Here is a 19,902-nt window from a genome sequence, read left to right on the forward strand (position 1 = left end):
AAGTTAAAAAAGTTAAAAAGTACCAAAATTTATAATACCTAGCAATACATTTAATAAAAAACAACATATATATAGAAAATTCAAATGATTTTGAGAAATATTAAAAAACCCTAGATAGAGATAAACCATGTTCATTGAGTAGTAGACTCAATAATGTTAAGATGTTAATTTTATCCAAATTAGTGTCTAGAATCAATGTAATCCCAATAAAATCCCAAAAAACATTTGGCAAATTGACATATGTATCCTCAAATTCATGTGCTAAGATACAGGACTTACAATGGTCAAGCAACAGCAAAAAATAAAAGCAAATTAAAGCTTAACAGATAATACTACTTGATGTCAAAACTTTAATATAAAGTTACAGTAATTAAGTAATATGCACATGGCATTAGTATAAAATAGGGAAAAAATTAAAAACTATGTAAACATGTATATATGATCAAGACATTTTTGGCCAAAATACAAAGATACTTCAATGAAGGAAAAAATAAAATCTTTTGCCCTGGCTGGTGTATCTCAGTGGACTGAGTGCCGGCCTGAGAACCAAAGGGTCACCAGTTCAATTCCCAGTCAGGGCACACGCCTGGGTTGCAGGCAGGTCCCCTGTTGGGGGCATGTAAGAGGCAACCACACATTTATGTTTTTTTCTATTTCTCCCTCCTTTCCCCTCTCTCTAAAAGTAAAATAAACAAATTCTCTAAATAAATAAGTAAATAAATAAAATCTTTTCAGCAAATAATACTGAAATTATAGAATATCCTTATGAACAAATAAACTCAATACACAAAAATTAATTTGAGATGGACTACAGACCTAAATATAAAAGCTAAATCAATAAAACTAGGAGAATAAAATATAAAAGAACATTTTCATCAACTTGTGGTATGCATAGATTTCTTAAATAGGACACAAAAAAGAAAACATTAACTATGAAGAAATGTTAATAAAGTAAACATCAATATTAAGGACTTGCTGTTAACAAAATATACCAATAAACAAATAAAAAGGCAGGAAATAGACTGAAAGAAACTAGTATAATACATAAATCTAACAAAGAATTTGTATACAGAATACAAAAAGAAGTACTACAGTTAATAATAAAAATAAAAGCAACTCATATATTTACTATGGGAAAAAAAAATTGAGCAGACAATTTACAAAAAGAGACATGTAAGTGCCAATAAGCACATGAAAAGTGCTTCTCAGGGAAATGCAAATTGAACCCAGAATGTGGTACTACTCACACACACTAAAATGGCTAAAATATTTATAGTGACAACATCATATGTTGGTGAGAATGTATAGCAACTGGAACTCTCATACACAGCTGCCAGGAACAACAACAAAAAAAATGCTACAATTACTTTCAAAACTAGCAGTTTCATATAGAGTTAAATATGTATCTACCTTGTTACCTAGAAGGTAACATCTCCTAGGAGAGAAGGTTCCTCTCCTAGATATTTACCCAAGATAAATAAAAATATATGCCAACAAACATATTTGTACAAGTTTTAGCATGAACTTATTGATAATAGCCAAAAATGGAAACAATGCAAATATCCATCAACAAGAGAATAGATTTTTTTGAAAAGTAGCCTATTCATACAATGGGGTACTACTCAGCAATAAAAAAAAATGGGTAAATCTCAAAAACATTATGTTGAGCAAAACAATGCTGAAGACAAAGTTTATTATTCCATTTATAAGAAATCCAGAAACAGACAGAACAAATCTAGGTGTGAAAAATAAGAACTGATTGCTCACAAGGTTGGGAAATATTCAGAAGCATATATGCATATAATTCTGAAGGAGAGAGGGAGGGGTTAGCAAGGGAGAGAGAAATACAATAGGAAAAGAGGAAGTGGAGATAGCAAGCAGGGATAACTTTTGGGAAGTTCTGCTACAAAGTAGTTCAGAAAAATGGAGCACTAAGGGAATGTGAGGTCAAGGTAAGGTTGTTGTAAAACTCAGGTGCTATTTCAATATGTTTGTCCATGATTCAAAAAAAAGGAGTATATAAAAATACAGGGAAAAGGACGTGTTTTTTTTTTCTTCAATGAGGTGCTTGAGAAGGTAAAATGGGGAGGATCCAGCTTAGAAGTGGAGGGGATCTTCAGAAAGGTCTTCGAACAAATCTTTGAAACAATTCTGGTTTCCTTAAACACCCCAAATGAAAAGAGATAGTACACTTAAAATGTTTATTGCAGTGTTGGCATACACTCAGTTGCCAAAAAAAAAAAAAAAAGGCTAAAAACCCTGCTATTTGCTGCCGGTCCTTTTTCTTCTCTTTGTTACACAGATTGTAATAAAGAAACGAACACAACAATGTATGCTTCTTCCAGCATGCAAAGAAAGCACACTTTGTAACTAAGAAAGGATGATGAATTTGGGTTAAGGGACTGTGACAAAAGGTTTTAGAAACTGATAACTTTAATAGCTATCCTCAAAAGGCAAGCACAGCATAGAGAGGAAATGTAAAAATAACTTGGTCCAATCCAGGTTCAAGAGCAGAATTAAGGTTACAGTACAATACCTGCTAATCATCCTTTCCTCATTTTGAACTAATTGAAAGTTTCAAGTCTTACACAAATGTTGCAAATACCCTGAACTGCCTATGATTTCTGTAAGCCTCACTGGTTTAGAATTAATACCACTAAAGCTCCATTCTCGCCACATACAAGTCTCTCTGTCTCCCTCTCTCTCTCTCTCTCTCTCTCTCTCTCTCTCTCTCTCTCTCTCTCTCTCTCTCTCTCTCTCACACACACACACACACACACACACACACACACAAAGCCTGTGTTCAACATTGACAAATACGCGCAGCTTGAGATTAATAGTCAGGAATTAGGAGGGCAGGCACCTTTGATAAAAGCCACATGTAAAGGCCAAAGTGGATTTTTAATGTTAGGGACAACAAGTGTTAACTAATTTTTCCTACTGGAGTGCACTGTCCTTTAGTCTCTGTTTTTGCTCCTAATTGTTCCTGCAGGTAGTAGGTTAACATGTAACGTACTTAGAGAAGGAAGCAATTGAACATGGCATAGATACTGAAAGAAAGGGCTCAATAAAAGAGCAGCATGTGCTCTAATCTGGCCTTTTACAACATCTACTATCAAAGAGCTTTGGGGGTTTAAGGGGATTAGATACCATAACCCATCTGTCAGGTCATTATGTAAGGAAACACTCCTGCTGTGTTCAAGAGGAAATGCCCTACTGTATATTATTATCATTAAGCATTTACAGAATACTGCAGTCTTGCAAAGCATTTTCAAACCATTTTTATTTGTTGTTCTCACCAAATGCTGTCAATTCTAAGAATTATTTACAAATGAAGAAACTGAGGTACAGGTGCAGGAAGATGATAACAAATGACTTGGTTACCCAGGGGGTGGTAGAAGCTATAAGAGAAACTTGAAGCCTTGAGAAAAGGGGGTACATCTTACTTCCCTCTACCTAAAAATATATTTGTTTGTTTGTTTTTTTTTTATTTTAAAAGCCAAGACCAATTCTCCTGTGTTTTCCTGCAATCTTAGACATTATCTCATAACAAATACTTACAGGTTATTTTCTGTAGACACAAGATGTAGCTTAACAGCAGCTGTACATCATGATTGACAGTGTTCCATCTGGGAGGAGGCACAGGGTGCACTCAGGCATGAGCATGTGTGAAGACGGACTGATGTGTCGTAGCTATCATTTACAAAACTGGAGATCCCAAATCTAAAGCATAACGAGGCAAAATAAAGTAGTGCCTGTTCTTTCATCCATATTGCTTGAAATTTGTTAGAAATAATTTAGCATTCCAGTAAACCCTGAGCAAACAACTTAGTATATAGGGGGAAAAATAAAGATGCCCTCTGGAAAATAGCAAAGCTCCCTAATACAGGCTCCCTGGAGAGCTTTAACAGGTCGTAATAACATGGGGCGCTGCCACCTGACAGCATTTCCTTTCCTGAGATTCTCCCTTCTGTTTAGAAGAGAATTATGGGACTCATTTTTGTGAGTCTCACTACCAAAGGATTACAGTTTTCTTCTGAAAGAGAATGAACTTCTATTTAAAATAAAGGAATGAATAGCGCTGATATATTTAGATCTTAATGGCAGAAAATATCTTCCCCAGTTGTGTAAAATTGTGCAAACATACTGATCAAACTGGAAGACTTAATTAAAAGACTATTTTTGTATCTTTTAAAGTTCTTGTACCTTCTTCCACTAAAAAGGAAAAAGCCATACTATTCTTTAATTGTAAATTGGTAAAATTGTAAATTGGTAATTGGTAAAGATTAACCGATATCTACTTGTTTGTTATCTACTGAGCACCTTCTATATGCCAGACATACCCTTTTCTGAGGCATCCACAACCTGATACGAGAAAAAATATAGTTACATATTATAAGATAGAAGGTGATGGTTCCAAAGGTAAATTATTCTGAGGCTTGAAAGAAGGTCCAGCTCTGGACAGGATTATCATCTCGTTTGCTGAGGGAGGAAGGGCAAGGTCGTGTGAGGAATGAGAAAGGGATGTAGGAAAGCTTTTCATAATTTCAACTGAAGGGGTCATCCAAGGGCATCAGAAACTGACAAGCAGGAAAGTAGGGAATGAAGCATTACAGGAGAAAGTCATGGCCCATGGACAGAGACAAAGGAGCCCTGATGGTAGTTGGTAGGATTTCATCATTCCCACCACAGCCTAAATGGTTAGGCTGGACCACGGTTCTGTGTAAAAGGAAACAGCAGAGAAGGCAAAGACAAACCCATCAGTGCCATGGTTCACAAATGTGTTTACTCATCAGGTTTAGGAGATTCTGACTGAGGCGCTCTGGGGAACAGCCTTTGAATCTATCAGCTATAATTCTCCACACTTGATTTGGAAAGTCAGCCAGCAGATAGTGGAACCACTGGCTACTTGCACTCATTTCTCATTCATTTTGTGCCTTCATTTCATACCCATTCCCACTGCCCTACTTTAGGTCCAAGTGACCTCTCACCACAAGGATGGCAAAAGCTGCCTGTCTCACTTTCTCATTACTGCTAGGACGTTTCTAATAGGTGTGTATGCTCCTCAATGCCCAACTTCAAAGTCACCTGTGGTTCCATATTGCCAATTTTAAAAGGACATGGCATACTAGGTTTGTAAAAGCTAGCCTAACCTACCTTTCCAGCTTTCTCTGCTTCCAACACAAATGCGTGCACACACGCACACACTCAACAATTCCTAAAACTTCTGTAGGAATCCTCTGGACTCCCTGTCTCTCTCAGCCAAAATGCTAATGACATTTAGCATTTCACTCCTAGGAATTTATTTTAAAGAAATAACCTGAAATGTTAAAAGGTATCTCTGGTGATTTCCTATCTCACTCCCTAGCTCTAGCTGTAAGGAACTACTTGCAGTTCTCGTCTCTCTGCTTTTGCAAATGGTCTCTCTCTGCTTGGTGGTTTCCTGCTGGCTGATTTTTCCTCCTCAGTTTTCACTTCTCTATATTTCATTTTTAAAGCATCAGCTCAAATGTCCCTTCCCTGGCAGGTCTCCATTCTGCTAAGCAGTTAGCTATTCCTTTCACCAGACTTTCCTAGCACCTTGGCCGTATCTCCACTATCGTACTCATCAACATTGCAGAGTAATGGCTTGAAAGTACATTGCTCTCCAAACCACAAGGGGCCAGAGAACAAGAAGCATTTCTTGTCTGTGTGCTTTATCATTTGCATTAAGCTCCGCAACATGTGTGAATAAATTAATAAATGGTTTAATGAGAAGTAATGAAATCTTAAACCAGGGGTGTTTTGAGAGCTGCCGCAGAGGTAGATTTATGGGCTTGTTGGCTTTTAAATGTTAACGGTAAAGCTAAGAGAGGTGTCAAAGACAAGTTCAAGCCTAGGTGATGGTGAAGATGATCTTGCCAAAAAAAAGTGGAAAACACATGATGAAAAAGGAGATTATAAGGGGAATGTTGACAATTCAGCCTGGGGCTTGAGGATGATAAGGAGAAAGAAAGTTCTGAGTTCCAGGCATAGAAGCATTAAACACGGATCAGCTCCTGCATCGCTGTCTGTAGTTTGGGAAATCTGAACCTTTCCGTACTCTGCCTGTGGTTCTCTGTCTTTTAGCTCTGAAGCTGTTGAGATGCAATGTGGGTTCCCATCAGTCATTGTATGACTACATGAGAATCAATAGATGTGGAACCAGTTTTATTGAAAGAGCTGAAGTAATGACTACAAACAGGAAGCAGCTGTATTTTCCTCCTACCACTGCCTTTCAACATGTCAGATTCCCCTTTCTCGTGCCTTACTGGCATTTCAGGCAGCTTTTATGACTTTCCAGTCATTTTCAACAACAACAAAAAAGAGTCAGTCTTATATCCATAATTATGACTCACTTCTAGGTAGTAAAAGCTTCTGTTAAATTTGAAACTTTATTCTCACATCAAATTCAAAACATTTTTCTCTCCCCCAGCATGGGCTCAGGCCCATCTGACTCCATGCCCCTGTAGAGGAGAAGCTGACCACGGTCTGTTCTCTCTCCCTCTACCTTCTTCACCATCTGCCTCTGGATTTTCTAGAGAAGGAGTGTGTAGAGAGAGGGACAAACATTCTCACTTAGGTGCTGCTGCTTATAGTTTTGTACTGGCTATTCCTGACTATTTACATGTCATCTGTATGTTCACATGTTAGCTTTACTGCCAGGTCTATTTCTGTGTATTGCAGAGCCCCCACTTTCACTGAGTGGGCACGTTCCACTTAACTTATGATTCACACACACACACACACACACGCACACACATACACACATACACATACACGAGGGTTTCATCCAAGCAGCTAGAGCCTGGTCACTACCAGCACTACAGTTGCCCTATAGAAAATTCATATTTGCATGAAAACAAGTAATGGGAGTACAGGCTTGCCTTAATGCTGCCCCTTCTCCTGCACAGGTGGCTCCCTAAGACCCCAAAATCTTGATGAACTCATCACTCAATAATGAACAGCCTTCTTTGTCTCTGGGAGATCATCCTTGTTATAAGAGAAATAAAAAGAGAGAAAAAAGAAACCAACAGTCAATGCTCAATTTTTTATTTTCAGAGTAGATTTGTGAAACTGATAGCTAAGACAAAGTATGAAAGCTGATCCTTTTCCTTGCAAGAACTAGGTTATTTTGCAAGAAAGAAATTTTTTTCATTCCAAAGGCTCGATTTTGGGAATTGGACAAGGAATAGAAAGGAGCTCAGGACATAAAGTTTATGCCATAACACTAACTAAAAGGAGCACAAGAGAACCCAGTTACTGCACACCAGAGGAGGTAAAGCTTCAGAGGGCTGGGAGAGGGAAGACAATAATGAAGGAGAATCTGACTAGTGGAGAGGTCAGTGAGGCCCAGGGTGGGAGCCTGAGTCTGGAGGTAAAACATTGTGCACCCAGAAATAGAACCATTACGTTTTCCTGTGTCCATTCTAAGAGCATCCAGTGGGCCACTGCCCATCACTTGTGCTCAGAAATTTCATCACGTGTTATTTCCATTACCATCCACTTTCTATTCACTGCAGGCTACTTATCACCTGGTGATCATGTTTCCAGGTTCAGCCCCATCTAAATCATTCTTTATGGACCATCCCCTCTTTCCAACGGACCCTCTAGTAGCTCAAGACACTTGAAAGTCCCCAACACAGGGTCCTGGAATCTTAGGCTGGTAGTATCATTGTGGAAGGATAGGCCACTAGATCCCAGATACTTAGGTTATACTGAGTGATTACCCTCACTCAATGTCCCTATCAGCCCCCATGCCAAAACACCACACACATTTCTTTTTCTCTGCGGATAATTTTTTAAATTACTAAAGCTTACTTAGGATAAAAATAATACTAATCACAAAAATAAAACATGACAATTTGGAAAAGGCAGAATAAGACAAAATAAGTGTCCATTCCATTTACCACAACTTATTCATACCAACTATCAAACCCCCTTCCTCAACTGGAACATGTGGAAAAGTGGGTGGGCTCTCCTGGGTAGCTGGGCTCCAAACCAGTTTCTCCTTTGTCTTATGTATTAAAAGCAATATAAAAAGAATACCTTATTCTTTACCAGAAGCTGTAAGTTATATCAAATAGGTTCCTTGCCTTATCAAAAAGAAAAAAAGAAAAAGGAGAATATAGAGAGAGATGGTATGTCTAAGAGGAATTTCAAAGCTAAATCAACACAAGAATTTAGAGACCCTGTATGTTGAATACTCAGTTTTCAAATTTAAATACTTAAAATTTACCAGATCATATGAAACATCATTGAGCATTCCACACTTCTCTATAGATATTCACCGGCAAGTATTTCATTCAAGCTTAGAGAAGTTTTCCATGTTTTTGGAAATGTATTTGTACTGATTACTGCAGAAGCTATCAATGCTGACCTTAACAGTTCCAAGTCACATCTCCTTCTTTCCATTGCCATCCATACCAATAGGCTAAAGCATAGGTGGAAAACCATCAATTCCAGTTAATCTCTTACAGTCCTTGAGGAGTGACTACAGTTTCTATATTCTATTCATGCCTATAGTTGCCAAGTACATTTGTGGCTACAAGATGAGATATTACTCAATAAAAATTGTTTTCTCTGTTTTTTCAACATTTTAGCAAACATATAGTAAAAACCTGCTTTGGCGTGCTAGCTGCTGAAGACACAAAGATAAATGAGAAATAAACCTTGCCTTTAGGCAGTTCATAATCTCTTTTATTTAGTATATTTATATGTTGTTCTCCTCTTTTTTCCTGTTTAATTTATCTAGATAAATGGGGTGTGCATGTTAAGCTTTGCATTCATACTTGTGTTGCTGTATTTGAGGGGAAATCTTATTTTCCTCCCTCTCTTTGTGGCTCTTCACGTGAATGCCAGTCATCTTTCTTTTTCTGGTTCCAGCTCTCCCTTCACCTCTGATGTCCTCACCCCTGATGTCCCTGTTCTCTTCCGGAGCAGTTAAGTGAAAGTATATTTTTTCATATTTCTTAGATTTTTGTGTTCCCTAATAGTAAATCTTAATTTTTACACTTAACTTTTTCTTTATTACTTATATAGCCATGTAGCCCTTAATGTGATTTTCTCCCTTCATACGTTAGTAGAACTTGACAGAAAAAAAATTCTTTACCTTCTAAGCCAACAACTTCAAGATTTTCAAATACATATCTGTATATCTATATGTAAATATATATACTTAGATTTCACATATATATGCTTAAGTTATACATTATGTATTATATATTATAAATATCACTTCAAGGTTATCATATATATCTAGATATATGAACATAAGATATATATGCTTAGATTTTATCCCAAGACAAGTCCCTGTAAAATACAAGGATAATAATAAAAACTCATAAATAACAAAGGAATGATTACATTCATTTTTCATTTCTATTCATTGTCTGATGGCAAAAGTCTCACTATGATTTTCATTAAGCTTGACCTGATTTCTTTTATATTCATAGTATGTAGGCCAGGATAAAGTGATTTAATTTGAGAGCAATTAAAAAAATACTTTTAAAGAAAAACAGGAAATGGACAGATTATGAATGTGAAGAAAAAAATCTGTAATATCTAGAAAATAACATCTGAAAAATCCTGGCTCAATCTCCACTTCACTTTATTTCATGCCCTTATATTATTAACTCCCCAGTACAATGAAACCAAGTTTACAAGTACCTTAATTACACCCTATTTTTGTGGAACTCCAAATAAGGTAAAATCAGTCAAACTGTTCACTTTATTCATTCTTATTTTGGGACTCTTTATGATTAAATCTTAACCTTAATCTTAGCTCAAAGTACTGAGTGAACACATTTTCAACTGACTTCTGAAAACTCCGCCTGCCTCCAGTCTACTCTATGAACTCCCGGGTACGGCCGCAGACTGCGGCAGCTCCCTGTCTCTCTGCCGCTGCTTGCACGTCTGAGTCCTCTCTGTGGGGACCTCCGGTCCTTTGTTCTGACAGTTGCCTTCTGTCTATGTCTTGTGATGGGGAAAGTTTTAAAGCTCTTTTGTCACATGTCTGCACTTGGACTTCAAACTGAAAATTGATTGCACCGCTGCCTAGAGCATCTGTGTAGCTCGAACACTGCCTGCCCTCTCATAAGCCCCCACAATGGTCCTTCCTGATTTCGTGCTCACACCACACAGTGGGACTACAGTAACTCAATTCAGTTGGAATTTTTGGAATACACACTCTGTGCCTCACAATCTGAGGGGTGTTTAGAGATGCAAAATGAACGGGCAGGGAACTTGTTTTAATGAGCACACAATTTAATAGGAGGAAAATGTGAATACTCACAAAAGAGTTTTAATGCAACTTTAGAAATACATATAAACCTTAACATAAAGGACTGAAACGGTTATTCATGACAACACTAGGGGCAGGTGTAGATTTTGAAAGATAATCATGTAAAGGAAATAGCATTTTACAAAAAGAACAGCAAGGAGATAAACAGCAGAGCTTCTTCCAAGAATTGCATAAAGGAAATGCTACAGGTAAGCAAAGAGGCTCAGAAGGATTATGTAAAAGGCTTAAGATGACAAAACTAGTATTAGATTTCAAATTCATACTCAGGTCTGAGTCCAGAGTCCACACCCTCAGCATAACGGCTTCAGAACAGAATTCAGTTTACTATCCACATTACACATACATAAAAACATGAGATGCCTCCTCAATTCCACCTCAGCATTTGTGCTTCCATAATAAGTTCAACCTAATTTAAACTGGCTTCCTTCCCCACTGCTCCATTGAAACTGCTCCTGGAAAGACCACGAACAGCCCCATGTTGGCCAATCCACCTCTCCTCTTCTCATCTTACTCAACACCTCTACAGCTTTGAACTCCTTGACATAATTTCTCCTCTTGCTTCCTATGATCTTTTATGCTCCTGGTTTTCCTCAGACCTCACTAGCTGCTCTTTTTCAGTCTCCCTTGCTATCTTCTCATCTTTGTCACCACCTCTAGTACCAGAGAACCTGGGTATGGCTATGCATTTTTCTACTCTCCATCTTCTTTTCCAAACTGAGCTCAACCCTACACCACAGTTTTAAATGTCTTCAATCCTGAATGTCCAGTTGACAGAGGAGTGGCTGAAAGTGTAGAGCCTGGAGCCAGGCTTTCTGGATTCTAATACCAGCTCCACTGGCTACACTAAGCTATGTGATCTTGGGTTAGTGCTTAACCTCTCTGTGCCTTACTTCTTTCATTTGAATATGGAGATGATAGTAGATATTTTAACATACAATGATCTGCTCAATACCTCCTCTTGGATATCAAATTTAAGATACCCAAAACTGAATTCTATGTTCTCTAGCCCCTTACAAACTCACTCTTCCTCATGTCAAAAATTCAGACACTTACCCTGGCTGGTGTGGCTCAGTGGATTGAGCACCAGCCTGTGAACCAAAGGGTCACTGGTTTGACTTTCAGTCCAGGACACATGCCTGGGTTGCGGTCCAGGTCCCCAGTACATGGTGCACAAGAGGCAACCACACATTGATGTTCCTCTTCCTATCTTTCTCCCTCCCTTCTCCTCTCTAAAAATAAATAAATAAAATCTTTAAAAATTTTCTTAAAAATTCAGACACTCAAGTAAAAAAAAAATCCAAACACATCCTTGATTCTTTTCCTTTACTGATTCCTCACTCCAGCAAGTCTTATCTGTTCTTCCTCCCAAATATATTCTAAATCTCCACCTTCACTTCCTTTTCCCCACCCTAATCAAAGCTATCACCTTTTACTTGGACAATGTTAGTAGCATCCCACCTCACCTTACACTCATTCTTCCCACCCAACAATCTATTTTCCACTTAGGAGTAAAAATTATCTTTCTTAAAAGGGATGGCTGCATACCACGCCTCTGCTTAAAACCATCTAGTGACTTTCCACTAAATTAAAATGCAGATGTTTGTACCACGCTCCCTGACTCATCACAGTGCAGCCATACTGACCTTTCTGTGTTCCTTAAACACACCATCTTCTGCCATTTCAGGACCTTTGAGCTTCAGTGGAATGTTCTTCCACCGGCAGAGATATTTTACCATTGGATCTCGGTGTTTATAGGAGTGCCTGGAACACAGTGTGTGCTCAGTGAATACTTGTTCGATTGTTTGATGGATTGATTGATTGATGGTCTTTAAAGACTATAAGTCAAGATTTATTTTAATACACATTTTTAAAAATTCTTTAGGGGAGCTTTCTGTGCAAAAGAACCTTAAAGTAAAATATTTTTAAATGTGCAGAATAATTTCTAAGTTACAGTTTTTAACTTGGGGTTTTGCAGTTATAAGTATACATATCTGATCTAGGGATGCTTTTAAAAAAAAATGAAGTAGATGGCTCATCATTATATTCTGAGGTAACTATGTCAAGTATAGAATTAGATCCAGGGTTTCAGATATAATTACTGTTTTCTAAAGACAAGGTATGAAAGGACAAGAGGAGATCTGAACCTCAAGGGTACAATGACACAGGGCAACACCTCCTTGTGGCATTAACATTCCTAACACATGCCTGTCAACATTCCTAAGAGCAAGCTACAGAAACCACGTAAATATTTACACAGAACTTTTTTTTAATTCACAAGCTTCTTCCTGTAAAGGCTTCTAAAAACAAGTCTTTAAAAAATAATGCTTTAGATGTACTTTAATTTTGTCTGAATTTTCCTGAATTTAAAATCACATGGAAGTAGCTTGTCTAAAAACACAGAACCGATGCATTCATTTGTGGCCGTGACCTTTTTATTTCTTTTTCTTCCCTCTCCCTGGCAAATGCACCCCCAGAGGTTGACAAGTATCTAAAGATCCATAAAACATGAGTTTAATAAGTATAATAAATCATTTGTCACTGGCATTTTAAAGATTTGGCCCTATTGAGTTTTAACTGATATGTTTTGCAGATACTCCTGCTGTTATATGGAAGCAATATAAGTTTAATATTCAGTTACTGCAAACTAAAGATACTGTTTTACTGAAGTATGAAAACTTTGAAAGAAATAGTGTCCCTACAATAATTAAGACAAGAGATTAAGCCACAAAATCTAGCAAAATTTCTAATTAAAGTTAATCGTAATTAATTCTTTAAAAGTTCAAAATTTATTGGTGAAATTTTCACACTTCCATTTTATGGTCAAGGGTCAGGCGTAGCTACGTTTTCAAAGTAGCTGTTAGATTTAATAGTACTAAAATCTTCCTAAGGAAAATTTCCAGGCACACCAGTTCTCTTAAAGTTGAATGTTATGCACCTTAATTCATTTTAAAACAACATAAAAATTAAAATTCCACTACTCATGCATTTACGACTCTTGCAGTTGTATTTAACCGTATTGCACTTGATGGAGAAAACTGTGTCCTGTTGAAAGCCATTTGTGACAGGAAAAACAATACCAATATTAGAGACTCATAAACATGGGTGATAAGTGAAATCACAATGAAGAAACATAGGGTATAGAAAATATCTGAAGGCAAAAATATTATCTCTACAGAATCATCATCAACTGTCATAACCTTGTCTCATCACTGCATTTCATTCGTCAGGTTTAGAAGCAGGTAAACTAATAGGTTCCTAAATAAAGCAGAGACGGACATGTCGCTCCCACTTACAGTGTAAGATGGCTCTTAAATGTATTTTTGTAAAGTGTGCTTATGTTGCTCTCTCTTGGTGAAAAAGCAGTACTGTTCAAATTGATTACTGCTAATTTTTCAAACTTTTTAAAAGATCTTGTTGTTAAAAGAAAGTATTTTGACACAGCATTTCCGGTGTCATTTGCACAAATTAAAGTGCTAATTGCTAACCTTAGAACAGCTAGAACTACTTTAAATAATTCTGAGTTTCTAAATTGACATGAATTAAAAGCCAGTTGGAGCATGTGTTCAAGTGTTTTCACTTATCAACTTCCAAGAAATTTCATCTTGTAATAATCAAAGCACCAGAGAAAAGGAATAAGAGGGTAGTTAACTACATAGGAAATTCAGTTTTGAAACCTGACTCACTGAGAGAAGGTGAAAATATTTTCAGTCTCCTAAGTACTCTATCTATTTACGAATTTACAGAAACAAATTACAATCCATCTGAAAAGAAAATTTGCTGAACAGACATAGGTATTAGCAGAAGTCCAAACATGAAAATAAAAACTTGTGCAATTACCAGTTTTAAAAATCAGAACCAGTGGTTTGCTGGAGCCAACTGGTGCCGACTTGTGAGAGCTGACTGTGCACATAACGTCCCAGCTCCTCATTTGGTGACACAATTTTGATAGTTGAAATCTGTCACCATGGGAGTGTTTACATAAATTGGCGAACACTGTAAATCAGGGTTCTGTTTTTCTTTCTCTGTGTGTGTGTGTGTGTGTTTGAGAAACTGGTTGTGAAACATCTATAGTGCACCGCCAGAAATGCCAAAGAGCACATCAAAAATAAGACCTTTCTCTTTGATCGATGACAACTGATATATGATTAGCAAATTTTCCTAATTGTGACAAATGTAAAGACTGAATAAAGAACTTCTCAGGGGAAGTCATTACATACTAAACGTCATATAAGTAAAAATATTACTAAAGTTAGTGTGGTATCTTGAAACAAGAAGGCATCATTCCCCATCTCTTTAATCCCCTTGTAAAGCAAATGTATAGAATTTTATAGTCATAATAAAAACTATTCACAGTCACCATTTCCTTTCCACCAAATCAAGAGTCTTTTCTGAGAGGCACTCCACTCACAGCTTTAACCAGTTCTCTAAAGCAGTCAGGTAGAGCTCAGTAACCTTTGGGAAATTGTTAACTTATCAGAATACCACCACACTCAACCAAAATGAAAGGATGTGTGTAAGCCTTTTTATTTTAAACATGAGACTGAATGAAGTGGATGTTTAATGATATGAATTAAGACAGCAAAGAGGTAAACAAAAGTTTGACAAAGACTTAAAAGGATTCATCATAAGTCAAGCCCCTTGTCCATTCAATGGGTTACATTCACCTTTGGAAGCCAAGACTTAGGGATTTTTCTGAGTCTTCCTTTTCTTTGCAACATTTACCCATAACTTTAGAGAAATAGCCATAGGAAACAAACATTATGGTGTTTAAACCCTTAGAGAAGGACTTCCCATCTAGAAGACCTGAAAACCTAACTTCTAAAGTAGCACAGCCTTCCACAGCTCACATATGTCAAAGGCACTGACATGAACTCAGTGCGTGGTCTGGGAGCTTGCGTTTGCATTAGGTACAGCTCATTGTGCGGGGAGGATTATCAAAGGAAAGTTTGATTGATTGTTATTCCAGTTCTGCCTATACTTCCAGGACCCATTTGAAGATGTTATATCTCAAAGTGACTATTTTATTGAAGAGAATAGAATATTAATTAATTGGTTATCAAATACAAATAATGGAAAGAGAGTAGTTGAGCGATAGTTCAGTTAAATGGCTCCAACAATGTCACTAATTGTGACGGCACAGCTGAGCAATTGATAAACCATACCAGACATTGAGGGCAGAAAAATAACTTTTTAAATTAATCTTTCCATGTATTTTCTCATAATAAAAGCTAATAACAAAAGCATACTTCAGATGAAAAGATGTTAGAGGAGATAAAATCATTAGAGCATCAAGAGCTATCTCTTTATCATTAAAACCTCAGAATAGAAAGATATCTGGTGATATAAATTGTTTCTAATATCATTGACAGGCCAGGAAGAGCGTCATATCAGTAACAGAAAGAATTATTGCACTGCAAAGGACAATCAATGGGAATGTGATTTTCACTGTCACAAGTCTTTACGTTAAAGATGTATGAGAACACTTATTAATGCAACACGTATTTAGAACCTATGACAAAACCACATAATAAAAATAACATTTTAAAAACAGTTCTAAGACAAAAATGTATTTATTTAATAAAATATGTGTATAAACCTGATCTCTGGTACAGTGATTTTGGAGTTTTTCTATTATAGGGAATGAAAATGAGACTTCATCTCATTGCTGGCTTCAGAAATGCACAAATCCATCTTCATAACCACCCTATCACTACTCTCATTATTGTCTCCATTTTATGGAAAAGGAAAATGAGAAAAAGGTATGAAGGAATTTACCCAAGGTCAGTCAGACCAGTAGGACATGGAACTGGGATTCAAACCCCAGCAGTTTGGCCCCTGAGTCCAGGTTCTTAACAGCTATGTTACATTCCTCTCATCATTTGGACTGGATAACAATCTGGAAGTTCTTTCTGAAGAGAACATTTATCTTGAGCTTTTTTTTTTTGCCTGTCTACTCTGTAGTCCTATTTATAGTCCAAAATATTAAACATGCATTCTACTTTCTGCCAAGCAAATTATTCATTATACCTGGTGTCAATAAGGGCCATTTCCAAAGCAGGCCCTCACATTACCTAGAGGCACTCCATGTGAATGGTGACAGGACATTTTACAGAATTACTCACATATACTTACGTTATATATGCTTAGTGTATTATATTGTAATTAATTGTTTAGATGACATTTTCCTATACCAGAATTTGAGCTAGTGAAAAATTAGGATGTTATTGTATTAATAATTTGTTTCTCTGGTCTCTAGCATAGTTCTTAACACACAGCCAGCACCCAGTACATGTTTGTCAAGAGGAAAATATATGCCATAGCCAAGGGAAGCAGGTTTGGCAGAAACACCACAGGCATTTGTCTACTCAAATTTTTTGTGACAATGAAAATGTAAACAATCTTGAATTAACCCCTTTATTCTTCATATGAAATAGATTAAAAAAAAATCTGAAGGATCCTCCTTCGGGTACATCTCTTGACCCTGTACTCTGTCCTCCTCACCTAAGTTTAGGCCCTCACCCTAACCTGCCTGCACTCCAGCGCAGTGCCCTAGCTACAGCCACCAACCCACTCCAAGCCAACTTCCTCCCTCTTCCATGAACCCAACAGGACAAACTCCATAAAGTGAAGACCCCACCCCCTCACTATCTGATATTAAAAATGTCATTAGTTCCACTGTATAAAGGGTAAACTCCAAACCCTTAAGCATGGCATCTAAGGATTTGGCATTTTGACCCTAACCTATCCTTTCATCCACTGAACACCCAAATCCATGTTGAGCTGTGCTGAGCTGCTATGCCCTGGGGCAGGCCCTTTCACCTCTAATATTTCCTGTGTTTGGAACCCTCTTTTTTACTGTAGAAATCTTGCTTCCACATCAATACCCAACTGATCTGCTCTCTTGTGACACTCTCCCCAGTGTTTCTACACAAGATACTCATGACTTCTGCTACACTCCCACAAACCCCTTGCCACTCCCTTGTACCACTTGTCTGCATCAGTATTACCTAGTAGTGTTTGTGTGTCTCCCTACCTACAATATGAGTGTTTTATACTCCACAGCACAAGTTAGCTGTGCTTGGCAGGCCTAGTGTCGTTCGTGGTGCTAACAATATTCATCAAGACCTGATGAACAAAACCAGGAATAGCCAATTAAAAGTTTTTATTTATTAGGATTTTTCTCTATAACTTCTTATTTCAGAAAGGGCACATGCATGGTAATTTCATGATGTTTATCCTTGGCATTGCCTAACAACTAATACTTAAAAGTCTGTTCCTTACAGATTGCTCACTTTTCCTTTATATTCAATGTCTATTCAAAGATTTTGATGGTTAAAATCTTTTGATGGATTGGGAATCCAATCACTACATTAGCCCCTTGTCCAGAAATGACATTACAAAAGGAACGACATAGATGGAAGAGCCTGGAGAATACCTCAGAACATCAGATCGGCTTTGGGAGCACTCAGTCCTAAAATGAGAGTTGTGTTTTTCTGGGGGTGGTAGAGAAAGGCATTGTGAGGAAATAAAAATGAAAACAATACACATTTATTAGGGGGTATTTGCCAGGCTCAGAACTTCACATAGGCTATCCCAATTAATTCCATTATAGCGCTACCGGGAACTGAGGCTCAGAGTCATTTTCCCCTGAGGCTACCTAGCATCTGAGGCCACCCTTTAACTGCCATTTTCATTAGGAATAACAAAATCTAGAGGTTTTGTTTGATTTTTATCTAAAATTTCTGGCTGTGTGAATAAATTTTAACTTACTGACCTTGAGACTGAATTTAGTGAGTACACAAAAGCTTTTTATTAGATGGACACTTGTAATAAGTTTCCTTAGTCCCATACTCACAGAACCTGAAACCCAGTCATACCCACCAGACTTAGAATCAAAGTAGATTCTTCTGATCAATGGTGGAATATATATATTTTCAATCCTCACAGGCAACTATGTTTTTTTTTATTGATTTGAGAGAGGGAAAGAGAGATAGCAGGAAAGAGAGGGGGAGAGGAGAGAGAAAGAGAAAGACATCAATCATCAATGCAAGAGAAAAACATTGATCAGTTGCTTCCCATATGCACCCTGACCAGGGGATTGACCCTGCAACATTTTGGTGTATAGGACAATACTTCAACCAACTAAGCAACTTGGCCAGGGCTGAAATGTTTTTATATATGAGGAAATCACAATACTTTACTACAGAGACGTGTGATGTAGTAAAGTTGGTATTTATTTGTCTCACGTAGACAAAGTTGGTATTTATTTTTAGGAAGCGAAGACCTTGTGCCTCCCAGGTAGTTCATAGCAGAACAAGGATTGGAGCCCACAACCTCTGCTCCCTGTTCCAGTATGTTTTCTATTACATAAGAAAAGTAAACAGTAAAGTAGATGAAAAGTAATAAGCTATGGAAGATAATACTCAGTCTTTGTAAAAGCTTCATTTTCTTTTCCAAAAGCCTTGGGATTACTTGGCAAGGTGTTATGGTATTATGGAGTCTTTTAGAAATGCCAAATCCCCAGGTAATAATTAAGTACCTAGGTCAGATCTATAAACTACTGTGGAAATTTCTAGCACATGTAGAAAGAAGCAAGATCAATATTAAAACATATCAGGTCTAGAAGTGGGCTTCTCGTGACTAAGTAATTTTCAGCAGCCATGAAACTTAGAAAAGTTGTAACCTGCTGCTTAGAGAATAAGGACACAATGTCACCAAAATTGCCAAAAAGATAAAATAATAGTCCAAAGGTGTAAATAATGATGTAGAAATGGAAGCTGCCTGTGCTCGTTCTATACATTTATGATAAGAACTCAATGTTTTAGTTAAAATAATCCAACTAGGCAATGGTTACTGAGTATTTTTAGAGGAAGAGTAATGTGACAACCTGGGTGAAGTGGAACTGAATGGGACCAACGTGGAAACTCAGACATGGTCAGGGAAGAGCAAACAGAAGGAATCACTGGCTCAGAGACCTACGACTGAAATATACAATCAAGGCAGTTCCTGAGGAATCTACCTATTCTGTGTTTGTAGTAAATGTTTTATGGCAACAAATCTAGTGCTTCAGTCTGGGCAGAGCTGGAAACATATGGAATTAGCTAAATTTGTTTACTTTAAAAAATACCTATATTTCTCCCCCAAATTTGAGTTTTCCTTTGTATTTTTCACATCATGATGTAAAACATTTACTGAACAAATACCAATTTAAGCTAAAATGTTATAAGATGTTGATGATCTACCTATTTTTAGCCTAAGGACTAGGTAATTTTCTGAATTCACATTTTCATCCTTTTAATGAAATTGAGGCAATATGCTGAAATGGTACTTTTAAATTGTATTGAGGTTTATATACTCTAGATTTTTCACATACTGTGTCATATATTTTCCCCTAAATCAGATATATTATAAACATGCAGATATATTCATGATTTAGTGCTAATAGCATACTGCAAATTTAAAAAATAATTTTCTGTATTTCTTGACCTTTAAAGAGTTGTCTTATTCTGACACTAGAACAGCACAATAGAACACAGCATGTCTAAATTATATACTTTTGTTATGATCTTTGACAAAACTTC

This window comes from Phyllostomus discolor, chromosome 5 (genome assembly GCF_004126475.2).
Source record: "Phyllostomus discolor isolate MPI-MPIP mPhyDis1 chromosome 5, mPhyDis1.pri.v3, whole genome shotgun sequence".
NCBI classification, from domain to species: domain Eukaryota; kingdom Metazoa; phylum Chordata; class Mammalia; order Chiroptera; family Phyllostomidae; genus Phyllostomus; species Phyllostomus discolor.